Source organism: Phaenicophaeus curvirostris, chromosome 9, assembly GCF_032191515.1.
Source record: "Phaenicophaeus curvirostris isolate KB17595 chromosome 9, BPBGC_Pcur_1.0, whole genome shotgun sequence".
NCBI classification, from domain to species: domain Eukaryota; kingdom Metazoa; phylum Chordata; class Aves; order Cuculiformes; family Cuculidae; genus Phaenicophaeus; species Phaenicophaeus curvirostris.
The window spans coordinates 28,264,762-28,280,718 of NC_091400.1; the positions used below are offsets into that span (position 1 = coordinate 28,264,762).

The 15,957-nt window shown below is 44.1% G+C and overlaps 1 long non-coding RNA gene across 2 annotated transcripts; it reads left to right on the plus strand.

Annotated features, from left to right (window-relative positions):
• Positions 1-4,943: 4,943 nt before the first annotated feature.
• Positions 4,944-12,857, plus strand: LOC138724161 (uncharacterized). 2 transcript variants are annotated; one of them, XR_011337983.1, is made up of 4 exons: positions 4,944-5,067; positions 10,366-10,488; positions 11,715-11,828; positions 12,655-12,857. It is a non-coding gene; the product is annotated as an uncharacterized lncRNA (long non-coding RNA). The 2 variants fall into 2 exon arrangements; XR_011337982.1 differs by lacking the exon at positions 4,944-5,067 and having other exon boundaries at positions 9,753-10,488.
• The last annotated feature ends 3,100 nt before the right edge of the window (positions 12,858-15,957 follow it).

Below are 15,957 nucleotides of genomic sequence, written 5' to 3' on the forward strand. Positions count from 1 at the left end.
CTGTAAAATGTTGTATGAACATGTGTAAGCCACAAAGTCAAATCTTCAAAAGCATTCCACATTCCTGAACAATCAATTTTAGACACCAGATTTTTCTTGCAGAAGTGCCTGCTACTCCCAAAACAATAACAGAAGCAACTGGGACATGAGAGTGTTTTGCACTAAAGGAGCCCTAGACCAAGGACAACCAAGCTGTTCACCCGGGAATGGAAGCATTTAACATTCAAGTGGCCCTTGAAAACGTGGGTCTCATGTTCCATTTCATGGTGGTTTTGTGGTTAATTAATTCCCTAGGGTTTAGGCCCTGTTAGTATTACCGAGGTGTCAATGAATAAAAAGTAAAACAGGATGGAAAACCTTTAACAAAATCCTGGCTCTCTTGCTACCGGGTATTAGACACATACTAACACCGCATTGTCCGAGTCGCTTTGCAGACAAGGCCAAATGATACACTACTGTGATATTTTTATTTTAGCATTCAAAGCCCATAGCAGGAAGTGACTACTTAATTTTATTTCATTAAAACACTAACCATGTTAGAAGTTAGAGGTGAAGGAGTGAAGTAAAGAAGTCAAAGGGAAACTTCCTACTGCACCATCAAATTTTCAGTCCTCCACGGCATTATAAACCAATGGAAATTAAACAGTAAACAGACGTAAGGTTGCATTATTTAGGCTAAACATAAGGAGGAATTTCTTCACGATGAGCGTGGTGAGGCCCTGGCACAGGTTGCCCAGGGAAGCTGTGGCTGCCCCATCCCTGGAGGTGTCCAAGGCCAGGTTGGATGGGCCTTGGGCAGCCTGATCTAGTGGGATGTCACTGCCCATGGAAGGAAGGCTAGAATTGGATGATTTTTCAGGTCCCTTCCAACCCAAACTATTCTATGATTCTATAATTCAATGATTCTATGATTTTATGATTTATTTCTAATCTTTTTTTCAAACTGTGGCTAACTGAAACATCCCTTCTCTTGGGCATACTGGAGCTGTAGTGAACTGAACCTGTTCCATTGAATATTTTCTCCTTTCTGGAAGAGATCCAGATCCAAATTCAGCAAGCATTTGTAGATTCTTAAGAGTTTCTGTACAGCTGCCTGGGCAGGGCAGAGTCTGAGGATATGAAACTGGCTGAGGAAGAGAGACCTCTCTAGAAAAAAAAGTAGGCATCAGCAATACATAAATTGAGAGAACTAAACGAAGTGGTAAGGAATTTAAAATAACCCTTTAAGCTAGTCCTTTTGGAGTAAATTGTTGCACAGTGTAGAATTAAATAAGGGGAAAAAAATAAACCAAGGAAAGAGAGCCTCTGTCTTTCCAAAATATTTTTAAAATGTACTTTCAAGTTTGATCCATTCTGCATTATTATATATTACTAAATATTAAAACTGTGGTTGTCATAAGACTTTTTGCCAATATCTACCAATTAAAGCTGATTTAATATGGAAAGTTTATTCCAAAGTTATTTGTCTATTTTTGACATCAACACCACACAAACCTGTACCAGTGGGAGGTTCCTCTTGCATAGAATAAGCAAATATTGCTCGGTTTGCATTTTTTGGCTTGTCATTTCTTTAGTGGAGCATTGCTTGTATTTTTACTTGTTTGAATTTCTGTTAGGTTTCGTGAACTACATAAAAAGCAGAAATTATTAATTCATATTTAACAAATTTAAATGTATTATTTTGCTAAGATATAAAGTCTAATTAGTAATATTCTATTACTAAGTCTATTAGTAATGTTTAATAATCTAGTAAGTCTTATGATGCATTGCCTGGTGTCCCTCACCACAAGAAGGATGTTGAGGCTCTGGGGCAAGTCCAGAGAAGAGCAACCAAGCTGGTGAAGGGGCTGGAGAACAAGCCTTATGAGGAGCGGCTGAGAGAGCTGGGGTTGTTTAGCCTGGAGAAGAGGAGGCTGAGGGGAGACCTCATTGCTCTCTCCAACTACCTGAAAGGAGGTTGTGGAGAGGAGGGAGCTGGGCTCTTCTCCCAAGTGACAGGGGACAGGACAAGAGGAAATGGCCTCAAGCTCCGCCAGGGGAGGTTTAGTCTGGACATTAGGAAAAAATTCTTCACAGAAAGGGTCATTGGGCACTGGAACAGGCTGCCCAGGGAGGTGGTTGAGTCACCTTCCCTGGAGGTGTTTAAGGCACGGGTGGACGAGGTGCTAAGGGGCATGGTTTAGTGTTTGATAGGAATGGTTGGACTGGATGATCCTGTGGGTCTCTTCCAACCTGGTGATTCTATGATTCTATGAAATTCTCTTCCACATTTAGACTTTATGATGAAGTTTTCGTTATCGGAGGTTTTGTTTTCCATTCCAACACAACTGGGATAGGGGTAATAACACGCACCTCTCCTTAAATTACTTTTTAGGGGAGAGATAAGTAGAACTTTTATTTTCATTGGGAATAGAATGCTTATAATTCGCTTAAGCCCCCACCACACAATTGCAATGCTGCGCTGAGAGCAAGAAGATACGAATTTATGAAGGCAAACTGATGCAGTTCGACCACTGCTGAGCAATCAAAGCGTTAAAGAGCCGGCGGAGAGGACTCCAGCAGTTTGAGGGGCGTCGCTGGGTTTCTCCGGGGCGGGTTATCCGGGGCGGGGTGTGTCTTGCGGGCTCTGGGAAGCCCCCCCGAACGCCTGGGCCGCAGCTGCATGCTGCTGCCGCCCTGAGGCCGCCGCGCGGTACCGCAGCCCGGGCCCCGCGGCCTGTGCCTCCCCCCGGCGGTCAGAGCGCGGTACCGCAGCCCCTGGGCCCGCGGCCTGTGCTCCCCTGGCGGTACCGCAGCCCCTGGGCCCGCGGCCTGTGCTCCCCCGGCGGTACCGCAGCCCCTGGGCCCCGCGGCCTGTGCTCCCCCGGCGGTACTGCAGCCCCTGGGCCCGCGGCCTGTGCTCCCCCGGCGGTACCGCAGCCCCTGGGCCCCGCGGCCTGTGCTCCCCTGGCGGTACCGCAGGCCCCGGGCCCCGCGGCCTGTGCCTCCCCCCGGCGGTCAGAGCGCGGTACCGCAGCCCCTGGGCCCCGGATCCCGGCTGGGCGCGGGGGCTCCGCCGCTCTCGGGGCGCAGGGGCGGTCGTCTCGCCTTCTCTGAGGGGGCTGTGGGGCTGGGGAGGGAAAAGGGAGCGTGGGGACATCCAAGGAACGGGGAAAGGCCCGACCCGAACGACCGGGGGGGTAAAAAATTGGAGAAGCGGAAAATGTGGGGGTGAGGCACCGATAGAGAGAAATCTCATTGATAGGTGGATAGGAATAAACGCAGATGGGTAGATATGTAAAGATAAAATACAGAGTCTATATAGTCTATATATATTATCTATTATTATTATCTGTTATCTATTATCTATGTATATTATACATAATACAGATAGGTAAATATGTAAAGATAAAATACATAGTCCATATATACTATATATTCTATATATATTACATATGTATATTATATATAATATAGCTAGATAAAAATGTAATTATAAAATATATAGCCTATATGTACTACATATTCTATATCTACTATATATTTCGTATGTATATTATATATCATATAGCTAGATGAATATGGAAAGATAAAATATATAGTCTATATGTATTATGTTATAGATATTATATATATTCCATATATATTATGTATTACATATGTATAATATATATAGTCTATATATTTTATCTATGTATAACATAGATGCTAAATATAGTATATATGCTAAATGTATTATACATTTTACATTACACATTCTACACTATATATTATAAATTACATATACAATCTAAAGTATAGGAAGATATACATAATATATCTATACTTAAATATCCATAGGTAAATATATAGAGATAAACATAAATACGTCTATGTAAAAATATAATCCTGTGTAAAAATATAATATACAGATATCACCTGTATAACATATCTAATGTCTATATATAAAAATATAATATAGATATGCTATACTATCTGTATCATATATCTAATATCTGTATATAAAAATCTAATATATATATGCTATATACAATCTGTAAATGTATCTATATATACGTACTATATAGTTATATAACTAATTTAAATGCACATTTATCTCTAAGTGGCATATTATTATAGTTATATAACATACTATAATTCATGAATAATACAATTATAATTATATGTATTGTTTATACTTATATACATTTTTAATGTTCATAATATTATAAAATATATAAAATATAAATATATAATATTTGAATATATAGATATATAAATACACATATTTTTATATATAAAATTAATATTTATCTATCTATCTAAAGGAGTTACAAATAAAAATCTCTATCTATCATATTACATAAGGATTTTAAATAGAAAAGAAAGCCTAAAAAGACATATAAGGGAGTTTTAAAGACCAATCCCTCAGCCCCAGTGCTGGTGGCCACCCACTGCCCTCGGTGCGTGTCCTGCAGCCCCCAGGGAAGGCGGGCGTGCAGCCAGGGATGAGCCGCAGGGGCATTGGAACTAGATGGTCTTTAAGGTCCCTTCTAACCCTGACTAGTCTATGATTCTATGGTTAATAACGGGCTCTGCTGCCTCTCTCCCTCACCCAGGACGCGGCTGCCTATTCCTCCCCAGGGATGCTGCTGGCTGCTCCCACTTCAGGCTTGTGGAAAGGGGCAGCAGAGCCTCGTGGACCATGGAGGGGAGCCGTGCTGAACCTGGAGAGACTGGAGAAAGGTAAAGAAGAAGAAATCTAAGTCCATCTGGCCTGCAGCTGCCTCCCACACAAGGCAGGAGAGAAGCTGCTTCTCCAGGTGAGGAAGGATCCCTCTTCGTTGTCCTCAGCAGCCCGGGGTCCGTAGTAAGTGTCACTGACAGCGTGGTACGGCTGCAGAATGTGTGAGTGAGCAAGGCTGCGTGTCTAGGCAGCCTCATCTCGTAAGAGCTCTGAAACATCTTCGTATTCTCTTAGGTAGAGGACAGCCAAGCGCCTGGAGTTTCACAAGCAGAAAGGAGAAGTGAAGGAGAAAGAAGCATCTGAACTGCAAAATTCTCCTGGCAGCACTGAGAGAGAGAGCTGCGATGAGAACAAGAGCTGTGGTGAGTCCTGGGCTGTCAGGGCCCCATCACCTCTCTCTCTTGTCCATCCCTTTTGCGCCTCTTGTGCAACCCAGGCCCACCCTGACCCCCTCTCTTTCCCACGCTGCTGGGATAGGTTCTGCTTACCTGTATCTCTCCTCTATTATTATTCTTCTAACCTGCTCCCTCTTCCACTTTTTTTATCAATCTCTGTCCTGCACCCATCGCTGTTTTTTACTTCTCCATCACTTTGTCCTAATCTGCAGACCCCTCTTCCCTCCCACAATTTCTCTGGCCTCTTTCCTGGCATTCTTTTCCTTTCTGCACCTGTACATGCTGCTCTGTGTCCCTGTCTCCCTCTCTCTCTCCTTCCTTCCTTCTCTTTCTCTCTGTTCCTTTGTATTGCTCACTGTTGCTGAGGTTTTGCATTCTGTACTTCACTGTCCCCATCCTCCTTCCTGTTCATCTCTTACTCTCTCTGGCCTTTTGTGCTGCTCCCAGAGTTTTTTTCATCCTTCATCTCCCTGCAAGGCTCCTGCCACCCACCCTCCCTCTTCCTCTCTTCCTTTTTTCTCTTTCTGTCTTTCTGCCCCAGCTCTGCTTTCTCCACCTGTCCTGCTCCATGGTGCTTTTTTCTCTTCCTCTGGCTGAAGCCAGCCAGTTCTCCCAGGCCCTGCTGGGAGAAACAAAGCAAAGCGGTCCTGCTCAGTCCTCCTCTTCAAGTGAACTCCAGGACAGCCCCACACAACGGGTTCAGAAGCTGCATCCTGAGTTGTGGCCTGTCACACTGATCTGTGAGCTGAGTGCTGACCTACAAGGCTCTGGTGACCGGACTGTCCCTATAAAGAGGCAATTTCCAGCCTTTTGTTGCGGTCCCATTGACATGTTAGCCTGTGAAAAGCATCTGGGAACTTTGTCAGGATTATCATCCCTCTAAATGGGATGGAAAGCTTTAGATTGTGGGAGAATGAAGAAGCTGCTAGGCCAAACTAAACAACTTGTGCAGTGTCCCGTGTTTGAACAGCGGTTAGTGTTGAATGCCCAGTAGAAGGCACTGGAAGTACTGCAGCAAATCACTGTGCAGCATCCTCAGCCTTGGGGAGGCTTCTGTTCCTGGTTGTCCTTCTTGGATTTTGAGGCATGTGGATCAACTGCCTTCAGATTTATCTGCTAATCTAACTCAGAATATCATAGAATCACCAGGTTGTAAAAGGCCTCTTGAATCCTTGAGTCCAACCATTCCTATCTGCCACTAAACCATGTCCCTGAGCACCTTGTCTACCCGTCTTTTAAACACCTCTAGGGATAGGGACTCAACCACCTTCCCGGGCAGCCTCTGCCAGGGCCCAACGACCCTTTTCACAAATTTCTTTTAGATATCTAGTCTGAACCTCCCCTGGCGCAGCTTGAAAGCCATTCCCTCTTGTCCTGTCCCCTGTCACTTGGGAGAAGAGGCCAGCTCCCTCCTCTCTATAACCTCCTTTCGGGTAGTTGTAGAGAGCAATAACGTAACACCTGAGCTTCCTCTTCTCCAGGCTAAACAACAACAGCTCTCTCAGCCGTTCCTCATAAGGCCTGTTCTCCAGCCCCTTCACCAGCTTTGTTGCTCTTCTCTGGACTCACTCCAGAGCCTCAACATCCTTCTTGTGGTGAGAGGCCCAGAACTGAACACAGGATTCAAGGAGCGGTCTCACCAGTGCCAAGTACAGGGGGAGAATAACCTCCCTGGACCTGCTGGTCACGCCATTTCTGATACAAGCCAAGATGCCATTGGCCTTCTTGGCCACCTGGGCCACTGCTGGCTCATGTCCAGTCACTGTCAACCAACACCCCCAGGTCCCTCTCCTCCAGGCAGCTTTCTAGCCACTATTCCCCTAGTCTGTATCACTGCAAAATACGTTTTTTGTGTATCTGGTACTATTTGTTTCTGCTTTCAAATCCTGTTAGGATTTGGAGTAAGTAACATCTGCAGCTTGTGAAGCTTCTGTGGTGCATTGTCTCCAGGTAAATTAGCTTATCTAATTAGCCTATCAGGTTTGTCTCCAGGTGAATTAGTTTATCTAATTACATTGCAAGGTAGCAAGAAAGAGCAGATATTCTCTGTGCCCACTTTCCAACCATTGCTTGCTGTTCTCCTAAACTCTCACTCCTGTAGTCTCTCTCCCTCTGACCTCTAACTTTTGCGTTGGAACTCTTCTTTCTCTAGGGCCCCTAGGGCTGGAAGGGTCCTTTGTCTCAGGCAGTGGGTGTTGTTACTGTATTGCCTGACAACTGTCAGTCCCTGCTTGGCTGCTGCTCTGAAAAGAAGCAGCTCTTTGGATTGGGTTGTAACCGTGAAGCACACCCTTACAACATGTTTGGTGCCAAGTTTTGCATGCTGCAGCTGGGCCAGTGCTGCGTAGGTCTTGTTGAAGTTGCTCCTCTCCAGTCTTGTCTGTCCTCATTGGATTTGGCAAGAAATAGTCATCTACATTGAGGCAAAGATGCTGAGTACATCTGCAATGGAATCGTGTCAGCATTTTGAAGCTGATTTGGGTTGGAGTGAGGTGTGAAGTTATTCCAAAATATCTATTGGATCTGTCTTATTTTGGAATGCTTGTTCCAACTTAGCTGAATCCTTTTTCTAAGCTAACTAGCACAAACCAGGCCGAGGCAGTCTTCTGTGCCGCACCCAAGTGTAGTTATTCCGCAGAAACCCAACGTGCAGAGAAACCTCCCAGTCTGTTTCTCTTTGTGGAGAAATGGCTGTGCTGCTCTCTAGGGAAGCCATGTGGGGCTTAGGCTGTTTAGGCACATTTAGGCACATTTAGGTCAATGAGGGGAGTAGGCCTAGAAAGAGAATTAAGGTTTTAGCTAGGCATTCACTTCTTTCAGAGAAATTTGGGCTGTTTTGGAAGGTGAGAGGGTCAGATCGTCCTAATTTCTTGCAGCATTGGTGGTGTGAGCATCTCTTTGCAAACTAGGTGGAAGCTGATCCTGCAGAAATGAGATGAGGGTTTCCCAGCTGGCTCGCTGCTAAGCTCTGTGAATACTCGTGTCAACACAGAAGGTAACAGAAGGTAATGCTGCTGTTATGTAGGATTACAGTGCGCCTGTAACCATGGTGTGGGAAACGTGCATAGTGGCTGCTAATTAGGTAACGCCCCTCTTAATGAGAAGAAATTTCTGCACCTCATTTCTCCTGGAAGACTGTCACAGTGAAGAGAAAGAGTGGTGCCTCCTGTCTTTAAAGAAAAGGCTGAGATAAAGGTGGTTCATAATCATAACAGGGTGGTTTAAAATGCCTGAATGGAGCGGGCAGCAGGCTTTGGGCTGTATTTGGCCAAGCCTGTTTGGATGGCAGAGGCACTGTAGAGGGCATATTGGAGTGAGAAAGGACCGTAACATTCCTAAGTGGTGGGAGCTCTGTCCCCAGCTGAGTCAGTGGGTGGGGTTGAGAGATGCCTTTTGGTTAACAGCTGCTTCCCAGTGAATCCTATGCTACACGGGACTTGAAGGATACACAGAGGTTTGAAAAGTGATGCTGTGATTTCCACTGACAGAAATAGACCCTCCAGAGTGCAGTCACAATAATGGACTCTTTCAGGAAACTTGGGAGAATGAAGCTGTGACATTGGTGCACTCCCTTTCTTTTCATGACTAACTCTTGGTGTCCATTGATGAGGGAAAGAGAGAAGGGAGTCGGTGGTGAGGTGCTGGCACTAGGAAAGACTATGGGCTTTACACAGGTAAAAGCTGGAAATGGCAGCAGTGTAGCAGTGGACGCAGGTTGTTGTGAAATGTGGTGCTCTGACTCTGTGGAATGACTGGGGGGAGAGTGAGGGGACAATGCAGATGGTACATTTCGCTTAAAAGCAGATGGTGTGACAGAAGCCCTGTTGTGAACAAGGGAAAGCATCTGATTCCAGCTGTGTCTTGAGCTGGGTTGCAGTGTTTGGGCTCAGATTCTTCTATTTGCCCTCTTTAGGTCCTACCTTGATATCTTCACAGTCATGTAGCTGACGCTTGTCTAATGCCATTCTTCCCCTTAGCTATCACTGTTCTGTGCTGTGGGATTGGAGGCTTCTCAGTGCAGCCAGTAACTGTAACCAGCAGTGATACCTCCTAAATACTGCCTTAATTTACCCTTGAACGTTTTCTTGTTTATGGAGCGTACTGTCTAGATCGAACGTGTGTGTGTTCTTGCCTGGACAGGTGGTTTAGGTCTGAGAGTTTGTGAATTAAGAATACACTGTTTTAGAGTTGGTTGGACTGACAAAAGCAAACTTCAGATGATCTCCTTAGGGTGTGTTTTATACCACAGACTCATGGGCTTTGCCTTGCAGCTGTGTGATGCATCATGAAAGCCTGAAAACACTGTGGCATATTAAACAGACACGGCCTCTGCTTTCATTTCAAGCTGAGACCAAGTTTATTGTTACAAGCTCATCTTTATACCTTAGTGAAAATGTCAACAACAGTCCTGCAAGTCCTTCATAAAAATTTCCACAGCTGTTCTTCTCCTTCCCAGCTCCTTGTGACCACTGTTATTGTTCCTATGCATTCTTGGTTTTGCCACTGATGTTGAATTTTCTCAGGCCGGAGGCTGGCTGGTTATCAAAGCTCTCCACAGTCTTATCTCCAGAGGCTCTGCAGCATTCATGGTCATTTTTGCTCAGCATGTCTTCTGACAGAACACCTTTGCAAAAAGGTTTTGTTACAGTTTAACTTCCTTAGGTTTGCCAGTCAGCAGTAGAATAAAAGACTGCATTGCTGGTGAGGCATTCTGTCCAAAGGCTGTGAATTACAAGGCAGAAAAATGTACCAAAGGCTGTCCCGGCATCTGTCTCTAGTAACCATGCAGAGGAAGAGAGGGAGGGGGAGAGTGGTTTATCTGACACCAGGACTGGGGTTTCGTATAATGGGCAGTCAGTGTTTGTTGTCTAAAGGACTGTAGCGGGACAAGCAGATGACCCAGCATCTCACCATTCCTTTGATGCCCATACTGTTATATCCATTTAGTAGCTCTGAGCAATGATGATGTACGTGATCAGACTCCTAGTTTGGTAGGATGCTTTCTGCTCCTTGATTGTTTCTCTTTAGATGAGGGCTTGGTGTAGTCCTTGTTTTAGGCCTGTCTTCTGTGCCAGTTGAGTAGTCATGTAACTAAGTGCATCATTCATCATGTAAGGGGAGGGTTTTTGTTTTGATTTTGTATTTAAACTCCAATTGTCTTCTGTAACTTGACAGATGACATTGTTAGCATTGGAATAATATTCTGAGGTATTGTTAAAACTTCCGAACTTAGTACATGTAGTGATAGTCTTTCTTTATTCACAGACCAAAAACCAAGTCTGGAGAATGTCCCTGCTGCAGAAAATCTGGCAAAGGTGTCACAGAAGGGCCCTGCTTTTTCAAAGCCTGGCACTATTCAGTCTTCTCTCACATAACAAGGAATAACAAGTAAGCTAACATGGTACAGCACAGGGAGAGAAAATGAACTTCAACTGCTTTTCACTGGCAAAGTGACAAGGCTTCAGTCTGGCTTTTGTGGCACCATCTTCATGTATTACTGCCTAGCAAGGTCTCGTGTGTGTATGTATGTATCTGTACCAGTGTGGCCAGCAGGACCAGGCAAGTGATTGTCCCCCTGTACTCTGCACTGCTGAGGCTGCACCTTGAGCATTGTGTTCAGTTTTGGGCCCCTCGCTATAAGAAAGACACTGAGGTCCTGCAGCATGAAGGGGCTGGAAAACAAGTCTTATGAGGAGCAGCTGCAGAAACTGGGATTGTTTAGCCTAGAGAAGAGAAAGCTGAGGGGAAGACTTATTGCTCTCTACAACTACCTGAAAGGAGGTTGCAGAGATGGGTGTTGGTCTCTTCTCCCAAGTGACAGGTGATAAGACAAGAGGGAATGGCCTCAAGCTGCATCAGGGGAAGTTTAGATTGGACATGAGGAAAAATTTCTCCACAGAAAGGGTTATTAAGCACTGGAACAGGCTTCCCAGGGAGGTGGTTGAATCATCATCCCTGGAGGTGTTTAAATGGCAGGTAGATGAGGTGCTTGGGGACTTGATATAGTAGTAGACAGGTATGATTTGGGCTGATGATCCCCAAGGTATTTTGCAACATTATGATTCTGTACATGAGCTCATGTTTGTTACTCTTCTCAGGTGAGAGCTCTGGTGATGGTGATGGCTCAGCAGAATGTGCACAGGCCAGTATGGTTCCTCAGAAGGTTGTTGGACCCCTGACAAGGCTAAAATGGTGCCTCAAGGCCCATAAAAAGTGAAATGCTTGTCCATCAGGAGGTCATCAGGCAATCATAAGCTAAGAAACATCGTCAGATAAAATTTCTTCACCTAGCTTAGTCACTAAGATATCACATGGTGATGAGCTTGAGGTCAGAAAATGGAAGTATGACCTTTCAAAGGCTGCTGCATATGGATGAGCTATAGTAGATCTTCTTCCTCAAGAAAAACCTCAGTTCCAAAAACTTAGTCATTCGTCTTCCCTTCTACATCCTCAGAGTACCAGGGAAAACTAGAGGAGCTATCCTGGGGCCTGGTCAGGCCAGGATGGTATACCTGAGAACATACCAGGTGTTGGGATCTCACATGTAGTGGTGAGGTGGTTAATTTAAAGCACAGTTACTTGGAGTGGTTTGCTTTAACAACTTGCTACCTTAGTTCTAGTAGCAGAGAGAAGCTGACAGAAGTATCTGAGCACCTGCAGGGTCCTGATCTCTCCCCAGGGAGAGGGAAAAGCAATGTGACCATGTCCTCCATGCCAACAGCGTCCCAGTATGTAGCTTTCTTGTGACTTGCCTTTGCTAATCACAGCTGACAGCCCTGGCTAGGGTGTTTACAGCTTCCACTTAGCATGTGATGATATCACATTTAGTGAACACTAGATCAAGACAACAGTGCTAGGATGAAATGTCCTTCACCAGCTGAACCTGTGCAAAAGAAAGTTTAACTTTTAATATGAATAAAAAATTGTTCTTGCTAATGAATGAAGCACACATATAGCAGGTGTGTGTGCAGGCTAGCAGTAAGCTGCAAGCTTTCTTGAGCAAACAAAATCCAAACGGACCTTTTCTGAAGAGGATACTTCTATAATGGGTGATGCTTCTGGGATTAAGTCAGAGAAAAGAATGTTCCTTTCCAGTAACATCATGCTAATAACTGGTGAAGCAGGAAGGCGTATCTTGGTCTTTAACATGCTTCTGCAGGAGGACCAGTCTTTATGGCGTGCTGAAGAGTGTAGAGGGACTGAGATGCAGCACTGTCAGGGGAAGGTTGTGGAGCTGTGGAAGAAGGAGTTTCTGAAATCATGAGGAGTTTCTGCATGAAGTAGTAGCAGGGCACTAATTTAATGATCACAGAAATGACTCGCTTTCCTTGTGCCCTCCTGTGGCACATTTTTTGTCTCAGTAGGAAGCAGGAGCACATTTTCCATGCTCATGGCCTCTGCTCAACTGCTGAGTCTTAGGACTTGGCAAGATTTAGCTACAGAAAATGGGAGAGGGTTTTCTTTTTACTGTGATCTGTGCTCTTACTCTTCTATGCATAGTTGTTTTCATATTAATGACAACTTTAAGATGACATTTCTGTTTTCTTGACTCAGTATTACACAGCTCTCTTATGAAGCATCTGTGTAAAATGGGATCTTTGTAATTCAAGGCATTTCTAAACTGAGGAAGACTTCTATTGGAACTCATACTGTTAAAGATAACCTCACCACACCTTGTTGATGGTGTATTCCAATAACCGCAGCTAAAAGAATGAGTTCAGCATGAATGGTCTTGATATGAAGCACAACACAGAAGCTGGAGATTCCCAGGGACTCCAGAAGATATTAGGATCATGTCCCTGGCCCCATCTTGCTTTAAAAAGTAAAGCAGCACAAAATCAATACAGTGTGTGTATAATTTTTCTTTAATCTAGTTTTAATAGAGTACCCTGGATGGAAACTATGTCAGCTCAGTTAGCAACAGAAACGGTGAGCTGCAGAGAAACTTTGTGCTCTTAAACCTCTTCCAACACTGTTTCAAAACACACTGGGGAAAAGATGACTTATGTTCCAAAAAAATCTTTTAATGGAACTCTCTTAGATCCAGGAGTTTGCTTTTAAGATATCATATTCAAATTTATCTCTCTGCTATGAGCGAATGATCAAATGAGATCTGCTGATGAAATGAGAGGCTCATGAGTATGTTGTGTGAGGTGTTTCATCAAGGGTCTTCAGCACCCCTTCGTAGCTGGGTTTTGATGTGGCATATCTTCCAGCTAGTTTGGGGAGTGAAATGGTCTGGGAGGTGAGGTAAGTGTAAATGTTTTGTAGTTTTCAGTTTAAAAATAAGAAATAAAAATCTATAAGTTTCTTGGTATGCAGGTGTTCTTTGTATGGAAGTCAGCTGTGTTAAATTAGGAGGTCTGATCCAGAGTGGCTCACCCACTCTGGATTTGTTATTCATTATTTGTATTTATTTTTCTCTAGGAGTTGTAGAAGGCGATTTAGCTGCTGTTGAAGCTTACAAGTCATCAGGAGGAGATATTGCCCGCCAGCTCACCGCAGATGAAGTCCGCCTGCTGAATCGCCCTTCTGCTTTTGACGTTGGGTACACGCTCGTACACCTGGCGATACGCTTTCAGAGACAAGACATGCTCGCGATTTTGCTTACCGAGGTGAGTTGCTGTGACCCTTGCCTGGGCTGAGCAGCAGCCTTGTGTAACTGTGCTATTGTCTGCAGCTGGTGACATGGAACTTTGTTTGCAGGAAGATGGAGGCAACTATTGTTGGAATACACGAACCGCTGCTTTGTGCTTTTGTCGATGTTTCTATTTGAGAAGCGCCTTTGCTTTAGGACTGCATGTATGTGGCAGTCTTGAGGAGGTGGATTTATCTCCTTAATGAGCAGACTTGGCACAGGTTCTGCCCTTGCTGGCGGTGGAAGTGAGCTATTGTGAGGCTTCCTGTGCGTTGGGTGGGGGAGAGGAAGTGCCCTCAAAGCAAAGCGCTGCGATCAATGAGAGCACAGTTTTTCCTGAGTTTTGTTAATGAATTAAGTCTACCTGGTCTTTCTTCCCTTGTTTTCTTGAGAGCTTCTTTTCTAGAGAAAGGCAAATATCCTGTGATGTGAAATTGCATTTTTTTTCCGCTTTTTTTGCCCACTTTATAGAGTGGTTGGTTTCTCTCTGTGGTTTCCTTGCTCTTGCATCTTCCGTTTTCTGTATCTTTGTATGGTCCACCTCCTTTCTGGTGGTTGTATTTGGAACCTCTTTGAGTGCTACCCTATGTCTTCCTCTTTAAAAAGTCTGAATAGTATTTACCACAAACTGTCAGTTTGAGTTGCTGTGTTTGGTTTTATTCCCTGGGTTACATCTGAGAGGCAGACAGCATGGGTGTACGAAGTGCCCAGAGACTGAACGTTGTTGCTGTTTGGGGGACAGAAGGGGAAGAGGGGCAACACAGTGATTCTCTAACACACATCCAAAATATTGCTTTCTCCAGAACTGAGGCGTTGGTTCAGTCTTTTCAAGAGACTCATCATAAACCACTGTGCAGCTTTTTGACACATGTAGTAGCCATTAAATAGTTAAGGAATAAGAATGTTCAAAAGCTTCCGTACATCAAGACTGTCAGTGTATTTCCCCTTCCATCACACTTAGCAAAGTGCACATCTTTTGTGGTCAACAGTTAGTAGTTGGTCTCAAGACAGCGTTTCCAAGGATAGTGGTATAAATCACACAATCCTATTCAGGTATTACCTGTATGATGTAGTTTAGGAACAGGTTTCCACTCCATCTTACAAACAAATAAATCCTATCATCCTTCCAAAAAGCCAATGTGGAGATATTAGAGCTCCATCTGTTAGTTAAAACTTTTGAATGTTTTGTAAGGAGCATGAGTAAGTTCTGCTCCAAATGTGGTAAAGCATTTGAAAGCGCCTTCTGTGTCAAATCTGCTAAACGCAAGCTTATGAATTCACAGCTTGTCCTATGTGAAGAGTGGCGTAGCCGTGCTGCCTCAGGAGCGGGCACATCTGCTAATTGTGCTGTACTCGCAGATTATTTCCAGGGTTTCCCCTTGCATCTGCCTTGGAGGGATTTTTTGTCTCTGCTCCAGCTTTTTTTTGCTGCTTGTCACATATAGTGGAGAACAAGGCAGTAATCACTCCAACCGTTCCCTGACCCTGCTTGCACAGGAGAACTACTATTTTGCTGTGGAAGCTGCCTCTTCCTAATCTGCCTTTTAGGATGGGCAACTCACATTGACTAGGCCGACAGCATTTATGTTGGCATCAGGAGACATGAAAATTCATTTTCAGACGTCTATTCCATTAGTTAATGGTATTATTCTATGATGCTGTTCTTGCCAAGAGTGCATATATCATTTGGTCCTCTTGCTTTGTTTGATTTAGTGTCTGGGAAAAGGGAAAAATATAACATTATCAGGGAGTTGTCTTCCTACCTGTTAAAAGTATGACTGTTGTTTTCACCACGTAAATGCTGCTGTACATTGTCTACAGAGCTTAAAAGTAACTTAGGTGTTAGCTAACTTGAGAAACGTTTATCTTTAAAGCAACTGTTTCACTGAGAATGCTACCTCACTTTTTCCATGTTTTGAAATGATAAGAAAATAATGAAATTTTGTAATTTTTAGCAACAAGATTTTTTTTCTTATTTGTGTATCTTGTTGTCTGAAGCTCTGTCTGAGACTAAAGGGTCGTTTGGATGGTTTAACACCCTAAGCTGTGCAATAGTCACCTCTTCTGCTGTGACAGGATATTTTTATTTTCTCCAGGCAGCAAGATACTGTTTATCAAATGAGCATTTTCAAGCAAAGGGTGTTCTGTCAGCCCATTTCTCTATGGTCCTTCCTTCTCTAAACCTCAAAGATAAGGTAAAGAGCCAGCATCAGCCACAG